This window comes from Nycticebus coucang, chromosome 17 (assembly GCF_027406575.1).
Source record: "Nycticebus coucang isolate mNycCou1 chromosome 17, mNycCou1.pri, whole genome shotgun sequence".
Lineage (NCBI taxonomy): Eukaryota > Metazoa > Chordata > Mammalia > Primates > Lorisidae > Nycticebus > Nycticebus coucang.
Window position 1 is genome coordinate 50,992,517 of NC_069796.1, and position 15,915 is coordinate 51,008,431.

The window sequence follows — 15,915 nt, forward strand, 5'->3', positions numbered from 1 at the left end:
CATTCTATCAATTAATGTGGAAAAGTGTTCACAAGTTCAACACTCTCTCATGATAAAAAATATCCAACAAACCAGGAAGAGAAGGAAAATTTCTCGACATAATAAACATTATTTATGAAAAACCTACACAGCTAACATTTCCAATTATAAAAGACTATAATAGTTCCCCCTAAGATCAGGATCAAGACACAAATGGCTGCATTCACTACTTCTATTCAATATTATATTGAAAGTTCTAACTAGATCAATTAGCCTTAGCTATTATGAATGAATGAATGCATACATAAATAAATAATAAATAAGCCAAAAATTTTTTTCTGATTTTTCTATCTTTTGTTTGTTTATTTGGGATTCAGTGAGGGTACAAAGAATTAGGTTACACTGACTGCGTTTGTTAGGTAAAGTCCCTCTTATACTTACTTTCCGCCCCCAAGACCCAAGAGGTATGCCATACATCATGACCCCCATTTCCCTCCCTCCGCCCCTCTCCCTACTCACTCATTCCTCTACCCCCTCACCTTGTATTAGGTCATCAACTGCCTTCATATTAGAATTAAGTACACTGGATTCTTGTTTCTCTATTCTTGTGATGCTTTACTAAGAAGAATGTATTTCACCTCAACCTAGGTTCATACAAAAGATGTAAAGTCTCCATCTCTTTTAATGGCTGAATAGTATTCCATGATATACATATACCACAGTTTGTTAATCCTTTCCTAGGTTGGTGGGTATTTAGGTTGTTTCCACATTTTGGCGATTATAAATTGAGCTGCAATAAATGGTCTAGTGCAAATGTCCTTATGATAAAAGGATTTTTTTTTTCTTCTGGGTAGATGTCCAGTAGTGGGATTGCAGGATCAAATGGGGGGTCTAATTTGAGTTCTTTGAGGATTCTCCATACTTCCTTCCAAAAAGGTTGTGTTAGTTTGTAGTCCCCCCACTTTTACATTGTAAAAGTGTTCTCCTCTCTCCACATCCACACCCGCATCTGCAGCTTTGAGACTTTGTGATATGGGACATTCTCACTGGGGTTAGGTAAAATCTCAGGGTGGTTTTGATATGCATTTCTCTGATGATTAGAGATAATGAGCATTTTTTCATGTTTGTTAGCCATTCATCTGTCTTCTTTAGAGAAGTTTCTGTTCATATCTCTTGTCCAGTGATATATGGAATTGTTAGCTCTTTTGTTGTTGATTAATTTGAGCTCTTTGTAGGTCCTAGTTATCAAACTTTTGTCCAATTAATAATATGCAAATATTTTATCCCATTCTGAAGGTTCTCTATGTGGTTAAGTTGTTGTCTCCCCATAAGCTATTCAGTTATTTAAGTCCCATTTGTTTATTTTTGTTGTTGTTGCAATTGCCATGGAAGTCTTCTTTATAAAATGTTTTCCCAGGCTGATAACTTCAAGTGTTTTCCCCATACTTTCTTCAAGGATTTTTATTGTTTCATGCCTCAGATTTAAATCTTTTATCCATCTTGAGTCAATTTTTGTAAATGCTGGAAGGTGAGCGTCCATTTTCAGTCTTTTACATGTGGTTATCCAGTTCTCCCAGCACTATTTATTGAATAGGGATTCTTTTCCCCAGTGTATGTTCTTGTTTGGTTTATGAAAGATCAGATGGCCATAAGATGTTAGTTTCATTTCACGGTTTTCTGTTCAGTTCCAAATGTCTATGTCTCTATTTTTGTGCCAATACCACGCTGTTTTTGGTCCTGTGGCCTTGTAGTACAGCCCAAAGTCTGGTAGGGTAATGATCTTGGCTTTATTTCTATTACTAAGAATTGCCTTGGCTATACAGGGGTTTTTCTGGTTCCATACAAAATGAAGAATTATTTTTTCCAAATCTTGAAAGTATGATGTTGGTATTCAAATGGGGATTGCATTGACTCTGTAGATTGCTTTGGGAAGTATAGACATTTTAACAATATTGAATCTTCCCAGCCATGAGCAGGGTATTTTCTTCCATTTGTTAATATCTTCTGTTATTTCTTTTCTTAGGGTTTCATAATTTTCTTTATAGAGGTCCTTTACCTCTCTTGTTAGATATATTCTAAAACATTTCTTTTTTTTTTTTTTAGCTACTGTGAAGGAAATTGTGTCTTGATTAGCTTCTCAACTTGGCTATTGTTGCCATATACAAAGGCTACTGATTTGTAGACATCAATTTTATATCCTGAGGCATCACTGTATTTTTTGATCACTTTCACAAGTCTTGGGTTGAATCTCTGGGGTTCTCTAAGTATAAGATCATTCCATCAGCAAAGATGAGAGTTTGACCTCTTCTGCCCCCGTGTGGATGCCCTTTATTTCCTTCTCTTGCCTGGTTGTATTGACTAGAACTTTCAGCACTATGTTGAATAATAGTGACAACAGAAGACAGCCTTGTCTGGTTCCAATTCTAAGTGGAAAAGCTTTCAGTTTTACTCCATTCAGTATAATATTAGCTGTAGGTTTATCATAGATGGCTTTGATCAGTTTGAGAAATTTGCCACCTATACCTATATTCTTTTTTCTCTTTTCTTTTTTTTTTTTAGAGACAGAGTCTCACTGTACCGCCCTTGGGTAGAGTGCCGTGGCGTCACACAGCTCACAGCAACCTCTAACTCTTGGGCTTACATGATTCTCTTGCCTCAGCCTCCCAAGCAGCTGGGACTACAGGCGCCCGCCACAACGCCTGACTATTTTTTTGTTGCAGTTTGGCTGGGGCTGGGTTTGAACCCGCCACCCTCAGCATATGGGGCCGGCGCCCTACTCACTGAGCCACAGGCGCTGCCCTATACCTATATTCTTAAGTGTTCTACTAATTAAAAAAGAATGATGAATTCTATTGAATGCTTTTTCTGCATCTATTGAGAAGATCATATGATCTTTGTTTTTGCTTCTGTTGATATGGTGAATGGTGAATTAAATTTATGGAGTTGTATATGTTAAACCAGCCTTGCATCCTTGGGATGAAACGTACTTGATTGTGATGTATGATTTTTTAATCATAGCTATATCGTAGCTATATTCTATTGGCTTGGATTTTATTGAGAATTTTTGCATCTATATTAATTATTGAAATTAGTCTGAAGTTCTCCCCTTTAGTTGGATCTTTTCCTGGTTTTGGTATCAAGGTGATGTTTGCTTTGTAGAACATGTTGGGCAAGATTCCTTCCTTCTCAATTTTACGGAATAATTTCTGCAGTACGAGTATAAGCTCTTTGAAGGTTTGATAGTATTCTATCAAAACAGCCAAATTAAAAAGGAAGATGTAAAACTACATAATTTACAGACGATATAATCTTAGGAAGTTCCTAAAGGATTGAAACACACACACAAACTATCAGTGTTGCAGGATTGGCCAATCAAAACCAACAGACTCTTGCACCAAGAGTATGAGCAAGGAATGTTTTCAGCTGGCAGGAATTTTTTCGCAGCAGGCCATGAGCCTTAAAGCACTGAGACCCCCAAGTTGTTCCCACAAAGCTCTTTTATACTATTCTAGCAAGACATATGCATAGTTACAGTTACAGATGTTAGGTCATGGGAAATTTTTAGTTAGCAGGCAAAAAAAGTCATAAAAAGTTAATGATTATATTTCTTAAGAAACCAAAGTGATATTATTTGTTACATAGTCTCTTTCAAGGTTACTCCCATTTTGTGTATCTCTTAAAGTTCTTTCTTATCTTTGGATGCTGAGTTCTTCTGTAGCTGTTTTGCTGCATTCTCAGGACCACCAGGAAGTATAAGATTTATTTCTCCTTTCTCATTATAGCTAATAAACAAATGCAGTAAAATCACAGGATACAAGATCAGCAAACAAAAATATATGTTATTTCTGCATAATAGAGAAGAAAAATCCAAAAAAAGAAATGAAGAAAATATTCTATTTGTAATAGCTACCAGAAAGTAAAATATCTAGGTATAAACTATATCAAAGAGTTTAATACTTGTACACTGAAAACTACAAAACATTGCTGAAAGTAAAAATGAGCTAAAGAAATAGCAATGTGTCACATGATCATTGATAAGAAAACCTTTTTTTTTTTTTTTTTGAGACATAGCCTCATTCTGTTGCTCTGGGTGTAATGCCCTAGTGTCATCATAGCTTACAGCAACCTCCAACTCTTGGGCTCAAGTGAGTCTCCTGCCACAGCCTCTTGAGTAGCTGGGATGATGAGCACCCACCATAATGACTTGCTAGTTGGTGGATTTTCTTGTTTTTTATTACTTTTAGTAGATATGGGGTCTCGCTCTTGCTCAGGCTGCTCTTCAACTTGCAAACTCAAGCAATCCACCATCTTTGGCCTCCCAGAGTGGTAGGATTACAGGCATGAGCCAACACACCTGGCCTAGAAAACGATATTATTAAGATGCACTATTTCCCAAAGGAATCTACAGATTGAATATAATCCCCATTAAAAATCTCATGTTTCTTCTGCAGAAATAGTGAAGATGATGCTTAAATTCCTATGAAATTGAAAGGGAGCCATAACAATCTTTTTTTTTTTTTTGGCAGTTTTGGCTGGGGCCAGGTTTGAACTGGCCACCTCCGGTATATGGGGCCAGCACCCTACTCCTTTGAGCCACAGGCACTGCCCACCATAACAATCTTTAAAAATGGGGCAGCACCTGTGGCTCAGGGAGTAGGGCGCTGGCCCCATATACCAAGAGTGGTGAGTTCAAACCTGGCCCCAGCCAAACTGCAACAACAACAACAAAAATAGCTGGGCATTGTGGCAGGCGCCTGTAGTCCCAGGTTCTCAGGAGGCTGAGGCCAGATAATCACCAAAACCCAGGAGCTGTAGGTTGCTATGAGCTGTGATGCCACAGCACTCTACCAATGGCAACAAAGTGAGACTCTGTCTCTAAAAATAAAAAAATAAAATAAAATAAAAAATGATTCATTTGATGGATTCATACTTACTGATTTCAAGACTTACTACAAAGCTACAGTAATAAAAAGTGTGGGGAAATAATGCATTTGATAGACTCATACTTACTGATTTCAAAATGTACTACAAAGCTACAGTAATCAAAAAAGTGTGGTACTAGCATATGGGTAGAAATTTAGATGAATGGAGTAGAATGAATAGTATATACTTGTACATAAACCTGTACACCTGTGTTTAACTGGTGTTCAACAAGGGTGGCAAGACCTTTCAATGTGGAAAAAACAGTATTTTCAACAAATGGTGCTGGGAACACTGAATAGGTACCTACAAAGAGGTAGCTACAAAGAGGAAGTTAGATCCTTATCTTGTACCATACACAAAATTCACTCAAAATGGATTAAAGCTGTAGGTATGAGAGCCAAAACTATAGACATATGTTCCTATAAACTAGAAAACATTGGAGTAAATCTTTATGACTTTGGATTTGACAGTAGTTTTTTCCAAATAACATCAATAGTATAAACAACAACAAAAAAGTAGGTAAATTGGAAAAATTTGATACTTTTCCCTAAGATCCAGAGATAAACCAGATGCTTTCTTCTAAGATACCATCAGAGAATGAATATTCACTCTGTTTAGCATTCTAAATATGCTAAACATGGATTGGAAGACTTAATACTGTTAAGATGTTAGTACTCCAAGAATTGACCTACAAATTTAACACAATCTCTATCAGAATTTCAGCTAACATCTTTGGAAACATTAACAAGCCATTCCTAAAATCACATGAAAATACAAGTGACCCAGAATAGTCAAAGCAAACTTGTAAATAGCAACAAAGATGAAAGTATCACACGTCCCAATTAAAAACATAGTACAAAACTACAGTAATCAAAACACTATGTTACTGGCAAAAGAATAAACATATACAGAAATGGAATTCAATTAAGAGTTCAGAAATAAATCCACATATCTATAAACAACTGATTTTTGACAAGGGTAGTAAAGTAGTTTAACCATGGGGAAAAAACAATCTTTTCAACAAATGGTGCTGAAACAAATGGATAGCCCTATGGAAAAGAATGAAGTTGGACATTTACAAAAATTAACTCAGAATAGACTGAATATCTAAATGTAAGATAAAAACTATGAAACTCTTAGAAGAAAGCATAGAAGTAAATTTTTTTCCCTTTTTTTGTAGAGACAGAGTCTCACTTTTTATGGCCCTTGGTAGAGTGCCGTGGCCTCACACAGCTCACAGCAACCTCCAACTCCTGAGCTTAAGCGATTCTCTTGGCTCAGCCTCCCGAGCAGCTGGGACTACAGGCGCCCACCACAATGCCCGGCTATTTTTTGGTTGCAGTTTGGCCGGGGCCGGGTTTGAACCCACCACCCTCAGTATATGGGGCCGGCATCCCACCGACTAAGCCACAGGTGCCGCCCAGAAGTAAATCTTTATTATGTCCCCTGGAAATGGATTCTTAGCTGACTCCAAAAGCACAAGCAACAAAAGAAAAAATAGGGAAAAAAAGGTTTCATCAAAAGAAAAAAAAATTTTTTTCTGCTTCACAGGATAATATGAAAGCAAAAAGGTAACCTAAAGATTGGATGGAAATATTTGAAAATCCTATATTTTATAAGGATGAATACAAAACTTTTATGCCTCAATAATTAAAAAGACAAATAACCTAATTATTAAGAATTGGGCAAAGGACTTCACAAGACATTTCTCCAAAGAGGATACACAAATAGCTAACAAACACATGAAAAGATGTTCAAAATTATTATTCAGCAGGGAAATGCAAATCAAAACCACAAGCAGAAACCACTTCACATTCACTAGGACGGCTAGCATCAAAAAGTCAGATAATAACAGTGGTTAAAGATGATTTGGAAAAACCGGAACAGCCCCCCACCCTACACTGCTAATGGGAATGTAGGTGCAGCCACATTGGAGAGCAACATTACAGTTCTTCAAATGGTTAAACAGAATACCATGTGACCCAGGAATTCCTTTTGTAGAAATATACCCAAAAGAATTGAAAACACATATCCACACCAAAACTAAAACACTAATTTTTGTAGCAGTATAATTTATAAAGCCAAAAAATGAAAATAATACAAATGTCCATCAACCAATGAATGGGTAAAGAAAGTATGATATATATGTTCAATGGAATATTACTCATCCAGAAAAAGAAATACGTGCTACAACATGGATAAATGCAATTACACTAAATAAAAGAAGCCAGTGATTTAAAAAACTACATATTATATTATTCCATTTATATGGAATTTTTAGAATGGGCAACTCTACAGAGACAGAAAATAAAGCAGTGATTGCTAAGGGCTAGTGAAAAAGGGAATATAGGAGTGATTAACTAAAGGTTATAACGGTATCTTTGTGAGAAGAAATGTTATGAAATTCACTGCAGTAATGGTTTTACATATCTGTGAATATGCTAAAAATCACTGAATCATATATTTTAAATCGATGCAATGTATAGTATATATTATATCTCAATAAAGACATTCTTTTTTTTTAAGCTGAAACTCTTAAAAGAAATCAGAGGAAAACAGACACATTCCCTTTAAAGGAATAAGATTACCAGTTGACTTTTCAACAAAAATTATAAAAGCCAAAACAACACAATAAGATATTTAAACTTAAAATAACACTACCAAACCAGAATTTTATACCTACCAAAATGTCCATCAAAAATTGAAATGAAAATATTTTCAGACAAAAAACACCTGAGAACTGGAGCCAGCTTTCCACAGAGGCTCCGGTCCAGAAGGAGAGTTAAAGGACAGAAATTTAGCAAGTAAGCTGATGGTTTGGAGCTGAGCCAAGAGAAAAGGTTGAAGAACACACATCAACCCACTGAGGTGAGCTGCAACCCCAAGGAAACAAACAAAAGTTACAAAATCCATTGCCAAGCAGATGGGAGTCCCCTCCCCATGAGGACACCTTGCAGTATACTTTCTACAAACAAGTGAGCAGAGCTCAGATATCCTCCTATTTTATCCCACAGGAGAGACCCTCTAAAAACCAGAACTCCTTCCCCAGAGAGGACCTAGTAGTGTGCCATGGCATTCTCCCACCAGGCATAAAACTGTATAAAATGGTATATATTCTCTACTTGCAATTCTGAACTCCCAGCACTCCCCTCCACTCTCACCCTGAGGTCTGGAAGCCTATCCCCCATGGAGTCCAGATTCTTGGGCATTTTCTCGAGAGGTGTGGACAAGGCATGGGCTGTCGCAGGTCTGTGCTGATTCTGTGGCATGGGTGTAAGGAGAAGATGGCGAACTGGGGAAGCCATAGGGGCGAGGGAGAGGCAGTGCTTCATGGCACAGAGTGGTGGCAGCAGCAGTGGCAGGAACAATAAGCTCACACCCCTGGGGATATTTTGGAGAGACACTCCCCACCTCTCTGGGCAACCAGAGGAAGCAGGGTATCTTCTCCTGTGGCAACCACTGGTAGAATAGATCTGGGATGGAAACGCAGGCCCTGTGAGCAAAGGGTATGTCTGAGGCAGTACCTATCTGGGTGGGCCACAGTAGGGACAGAGACTAGAATACATGTGCACAGAGACGGCATACTCCCATGGAGGTGCTAAGTCAGAAGGGCTGCTTTAGTGAGCGTAAGAAGCACCTGGCACCCAGAGGATCATAGCTGAGACAGGAGAAGGTGGGGAAACTGCACCAGCTCAGGGAGAGGCAAGCATTAAGAGCTGAGCATGAGCTCTAACAGCACCCACCCCAACACAGAGTGCAGCACAGTTTCTGTGAAACAGTGCCTGGCCTGCAGGAGAATATCGCCAGAACAGAAACACAAATTCTGCGAAAATGTGTCAGCAACATCTATCAGGGGCAGGACTGGAACTGAGTGAACAAGCCCACCTTCCACCTAAGGTTCCCCCTGCCGGATGGTGGCAGAATGCCTCAGTCTGGCTGAGAAGACATAGATCTCCCTGTGACTCAGGCAGGCACAAACCCCTGAAGCATCGGCTCCTTGGAGGGAACTGGGTCACAGCCCTACGGGGTTACCAGTGCCTGGGTGTGACAGAGGTGCAAAAGTTGAGAAGGAGGCATCAATCTTCCCTGACTAATTCATTTGCTGGGTGGGTCCTTCTGACCTCAAGGAGCACCAGAGCAAGTCATATTCAAGCTGCCATCAGACACCTGTTATCTAGTTGCTGGAGACCTTTGAACTCTCCCGCTTGAGACTGGGTGCTAACTTGGACAATTGCTTTGGAACTCTTGAACTGGCCAATCACCCGAGGACTATCCAAAGTGGTAACCTGGGTGTGTGGTTTGGGGAAGGTTTGATTTTCCTTTTCCAGTTGTTGCCCATGGAGGGCAGGGTGACTTAATTGCTGGTATTTCTCCACAGCTGAGACTTCAACCCAAAGTAACTGATTCACTAGGATTGGACAGAGGCCAGCTGAAAACAAGACAGAGCCACTTAGCCCCACCACACAAAGTAGGTCCCCAGTGTCTCAGGCCATAGCACTGTATAGGTCCTTTGCAAAGCTCTAGGGGAAAAGGTACAAACACCAGTCCCAGCTCTTGGGCAAAGGGCTGGTTAATCACTACTCCAGGAGCCCACAACCCAACTTCAGCTTATGTGCTTATCTAGCCAAACAGTCCAAAATAGTCATGGGGCAGAATCAGTGGAAAAACTCTGGCAACATGAACAACCAGAGTAGATCATCTTCTCCAAGGAATGACATGGTTGATGCCACAGAAGATCCCTTCATAAACAAATGGCAGAGATGTCAGAAATCAAATTCATAATTTGGATTGCAAATAAGATTAATAGAATGGAGGTAAAGTTGGAATTAGAAATTCAAGGAGCATTTCAAAATTTATCTCAAGAATTCAATGAATTCAAAGACAAAATCACCAAAGATGTTGACACATTGAGACAAGAATTTGCAACCCTCAAAGATCTGAGAAATACAGTAGAATCCCTCAGTAATAGAATGGAGCAGGCAGAAGAAAGGATTTCTGACATTGAAGACAAAGCTTTTGAATGCTCCCAAATGCTCAAAGAGGAAGAGAAGTGGAGAACAAAAACAGATCATTCGCAGAGAGCTCTGGGATAATTCAAAGAAAACTAATATTTGCCTTATAGGAATTCCTGAAGGTGACAAGGTTGCTTTGAAAGGCAACAATGTTCTACTCCATGAGATAATAAAGGACAACTTCCCAGACATGCCAAGAGATTCTGAAATTCAGATAGCAGACAGTTTGGAAACCCCAGTATGACTCAACTCAAATAAGACATCTCCTAGACATTATCATTAACCTTGCCAAAGTTAATATAAAGAAGAAAATTCTGCAAGCAGCAGATATAAGAAAACCATAACCTACAAGGGGAAGAATATTAGAATGACTACAGATCTCTCTGCTGAAACCTTTCAAGCTAGAAGAGGATGGTCATCAACTTTTAATCTCCTAAAACAAAATAAGTTTCAACCCACAATCCTGTATCCAGAAAAACTGAGTTTCATTTGTGATAGAGAAATTACTTTAGTGACATTCACATGTTGTAGAAATTAGCCATAACTAAACCAGCTATCCTTCATAATGAGAAGTGTAATCTTTCACCACAAAAGTAAACTCACTCAGAAACTTTTGATCAAATTCCAACTTCCACAGTGGCAAAAGGATTAAAAATGTTCACTGGACTTTCAAAAAACTCGATACCCAAAATTCTACCAGGCTTATCAATATTCACAGTTAATGTAAATGGCTTAAATTGACCTCTAAAGAGGCGCAGGTTCACTGACTGGATACAAAACCTCAGGTCAGATATATGCTGCATACAAGAATCTCATCTTCCCTTAAAAGATAAATACAGACTCAGGGTGAAGGGATGGTCTTCTATATTTCAGGCAAATGAAAATCAGAAAAAAGCAGGTGTTGCAATTTTATTTGCAGACACAATAGGCTTTAAACCAACAAAAGTAAGGAAAAAGGATGGTCACTTCATATTTGTTAAGGGTAACACTCCTCATGATGAGATTTCAATTATTAACATTCATGCACCCAAACAGAATGTACCTCAATTTATAAGAGAGACTCTAACAGACATGAGCAGCTTGATTTCCTCCAGTACCATAATAGTTGGAGATTTTAACACTTCTTTGGCAGTATTAGATACATCCTCCAAAAAGAAGCTAAGCAAAGAAATTTTAGACTTAAACGTAACCATTCAACAATTGGATTTAACAGACATCTACAGAACAGTTCATCCTTAAAAAACTGAATACACACTCTTCTCATCAGCCCATGAACATCCTCAAAAATTGATCACATCTTAAGTCACAAGTCTAAACTCAGCAAATTTAAAAGAATAGAAATTATTATTGCATCTTCCTGGACAATCATGGAATAAAAGTTGAACTCAGTAACAACAGGAATCTGCACACTCATACAAAAACATGGAAACTAAATAACCTTATGCTGAATGATAGATGGGTCATAAATGACATTAAGAAGGAAATTACCAAATTTTTGGAACAAAACGATAATAAAGACACGAATTATCAGAACCTCTGGGATACTGCAAAGGCAGTCCTAAGAGGGAAATTTATAGCACTGCAAGCCTTCCTCAAGAGAATGGAAAGAGAGGAAGTTAAATTAATGGGACATCTCAAGCAACCAGAAAAGGAAGAACATTCTAATCCCAAACCCAGCAGAAGAAAAGAAATAACCAAAGTTAGAGCAGAATTAAATGAAATTGAAAACAAAAGGATTATTCAACAGATCAATAAATCAAAAAGTTGGTTTTTTGAAAAGCTCAATAACATAGATAAACCTTTGGCTAACCTACCCAGGAAAAATAGAGTAAAATCTATAATTTTATCAATCAGAAACGGTAAAGATGAAATAACAAGACTCCTCAGAAATTCAAAAAATCCTTAATGAATATTACGAGAAATTCTATTCTCAGAAATATGAAAATCTGAAGGAAATAGACCAATACTTGGAAGCACACCACCTTCCTAGAGTAAGCTAGAATGAAGTGAGAATGTTGAACAGGCCTATATCAAGTTCTGAAATAGCATCAACTATACAAAATCTCCCTAAAAAGAAAAGCCCGAGACCAGATGGCTTCATGTCAGAATTCTACCAAACCTTTAAAGAGGAACTAGTACCTATATTACTCAACCTTTTCCAAAATATAGAAAGAAGAAATACTACCCAACACATTCTATGAAGCAAACATCACCTTGATCCTCAAACCAGGAAAAGACCAAACAAGAAAAGAAAATTATAGACCAATATCACTAATGAATACTGATGCAAAATATTCAGTAAGATCCTAGCAAACAGAATCCAGCAACACATCAAACAAATTATACACCATGACCAATTGGGTTTTATCCCAGGCTCTCAAGGCTGGTTCAATATACATAAATCTACAAATGTAATTCATCACATAAACAAATTAAAAAACAAAGACCATACAATTCTCTCAATGGATGCGGGAAAAGCTTCCAGCATCCTTTCATGATCAGAACACTTAAGAAAATTGGTATAGAAGGGACATTTCCTAAACTGATAGAGGCCATCTACAGTAAACCCACAGCCAATATCATATTGAATGGAATTCAATTGAAATCATTTCCACTCAGATCAGGAGCCAGGCAAGGTTGCCCATTGTCTCCACTTCTTTTTAACATCATAATGGAAGTCTTAGCCATCACAATTAGGCAAGAAAAGCCAATCAAGGGTATCCTTGTAGGATCAGAAGAGATCAAACGTTGACTCTTCACAGATGATATGATTGTATATCTGGAAAACACCAGGGATTCGAACACAAAACTCTCAGAAGTGATCAAGGAATACAGCAGCGTCTCAGGTTACAAAACCAACACTCATAAATCTGAGGCCTTTATATATACCAATAATAGTCAAGCTGAAAAAACAGTCAAGGACTCTATTCCTTTCATAGTAGTGACAAACAAGATGAAATATTTGGGAGTTTACCTAACAAAGGACGTGAAAGATCTCTATAAACAGAACTATGAAACTCTAAGAAAAGAAATAGCTGAAGATGTTAACAAATGGAAAAACATACCATGCTCATGGCTGGGAAGAATCAACATTGTTAAAATGTCCATACTAACCAAAACAATATACAATTTTAATGCAATTCCTATTAAAGCTCCACTGTCATACTTTAAAGATCTCAAAAAATAACACTTCATTTTATATGGAATCAGGAAAAACCTGGAATAGCCAAGACATTACTCAGAAATAAAAACAAAGCAGGAGGAATCACACTCCCAGACCTCAGACTATACTATAAATTGATAGTGATCAAAACAGCATGGTACTGGCACAAAAACAGAGAGGTAGATGTATGAAACAGAATAGATAACCAAGAGATGAACCCAGCTACTTACTGTTATTTGATCTTTGACAAGCCAATTAAAAACATGCAATGGGGAAAAAAAAAACATTCAATGGGGAAAAGATTCCCTATTTAACAAATGCTGCTGGGTGAACTGGCTGGCAACATGTAGAAGACTGAAACTGGACCCACACCTTTCACCATTAACTAAGATAGACTCATGCTGGATTAAAGATTTAAACTTAAGGGCAGCACCTATGGCTCAAAGGAGGGCACCAGCCCCATATGCCAGAGGTGGCAGGTTCAAGCCCAGCCCCAGCCAAAAACTGCAAAAAAAAAAAAAAAAAAAGATTTAAACTTAAGACATGAAACTATAAAAATACTAGAAGAATGTGTAGGGAAAACACTTGAAGAAATCAGCCTGGGCGAATATTTTATGAGGAAGCCCCCCCCAACCCCCCGGACAATTGAAGCAACACCAAAAATACATTACTGGCTCCTGATCAAACTAAAAAGCTTCTGCACAGTCAAGAACACAGTAAGTGAAGCAAGCAGACAGCCCAAAGAATGGGAGAAGATATTTGCAGGTTATGTCTCTGACAAAGTTTTAATTACCAGAATCCATAGAGAACTCAAACATATTATCAAGAAAAGAACAAGTGATCCCATCTCAGGGTGGGCAAGGGACTTGAAGAGAAACTTCTGTGAAGAAGAAAGGCACATGGCCTACAGACATATGAAAAAATGCTCATCATCCTTAATGATCAGAGAAATGCAAATCAAAACCACTTTGAGATATCATCTGACTCTAGTAAGATTAGCCCACATTACAAAATCCCCAAACAGGAGATGTTGGTGTGGATGTGGAGAAAAGGGAACACTTCTGCACTGCTGATAAGAATGCAAACTAATATAATCCTTTTGGAAAGATGTTTGGAGAACACTTAGGGATCTAAAAACAGACCTGCCATTCGATCCTACAATTCCTCTGCTAGGAATATTTCCAGAAGACCAAAAATCACATTATAACAAAGATATTTGCACCAGAATGTTTATTGCAGCCCAATTCATAATTCCTAAGTCATGGAAGAAGCTCAAGTGCCCATCAACCCATGAATGGATTAATAAATTGTGGTATATGTACACCATGGAATATTATGCAACCTTAAAGAAAGGTGGAGACTTTACCTCGTTCATGTTTACATGGATGGAGCTGGAACATACTCTTCTTAGCAAAGTATCTCAAGAATGGAAGAAAAAGTATCCAATGTACTCAGACCTACTATGAAACAAATTTCATATGAAAGCTATAACCCAATTATAGCCTATGAATATGGAGAGAGGGGAGTGTGAAGGGAGGGGAGGTGGGAGGATGGGTGGAGGGATGGTAATTGGTGGACCCACACCTACGGTGCATCTTACAAGGATACATGTTAAATTTACTAAGTGTAGACTATAAATGTCTTAACATAATAACTAAGAAAATGCTGTGAAGGCTATGTTAACCACTTTGATGAAAATATTTCAAATTGTATATAAAACCAGCACATTGTACCCCATGATTGCATTAATGTACACAGCTATGATTTAATAAAAAAAAAGAAAACACCTGAGATTATTCTTTTCTAGCATACTACCCTGTTTTCCCAAAAATAAGACATCCTCCGAAAATAAGACCTACTTACAGGAAAGATAAGACGTCCCCTGAAAATAAGACCTAGCTCATCTTTGGGAGCACACCTTAAAATAAGACACTGTCTTATTTTTGGGGAAACAGGGTAAATGAAATATTACAGATAATTAATTCTTCAGAGAGAAGGAAAAATTTTATTGTAAGATCTAAGCCAACCAATAAATGGATAATAAAGATAAATGAAATTATTTGATGAGAGAAATGTAATACTTAGAGATATTGCAGGTTTGGTTCCAGACCACTGCAATAAAGAGAGTATCCATAGAAAGTGAGTCACATGAACTTTTTGCTTTCCCAGTGCATACAAAATTTATGTTTACGCTATACTATAGTCTACGAAGTGTGCAATAGCATTATATCTTTAATATAAAAGATATATAATCTTCATGTGTCATGAAATTTTATTCTGTATCAATTATATTTTTTTGTTTTGTATATGTTATGATGTTTTGAAATGTTGTGCAGGAGTATTTGCTGGCTGGGGAAAGACTGCCTCTCCCAGAGCTAGTTAATTCCTAACCTGGTACCTTGCCTGAGAGCACTCTTTTCATATGCAAACCAACCGATCCCAAATCCATCTCCCCAACCACCTTCTTTATCTTTCTTTTACCCACCACACCAGTATTTCCCCTGCCCTAAATCCCAGGGTCAGGTATCAGACAAATAAGGACAACACTATGCCCAAAGCCCTTCTGAATTATTTCAAATACCCAATCCTAACGTGTCTACTCCACCCACCTTGCCTTTCCCAAAGAAATCACAAGGAACTGTGTCCTATTCTTTCTCCTCTCTTCTGTTTCCTGACTGACATGAAGTTTTCCCCTCTCCTCCTACATGCAGGCCCAGCCCCTCATTTCTATGGGAACATTAATAACATTAAGCTTTCCTTTCAATGGCATTGAACTCAGTCACCTTTACAAATTAAGAACAGAATGTTACCAGAATTTCTTTCTGCAGTAGGTTCTTG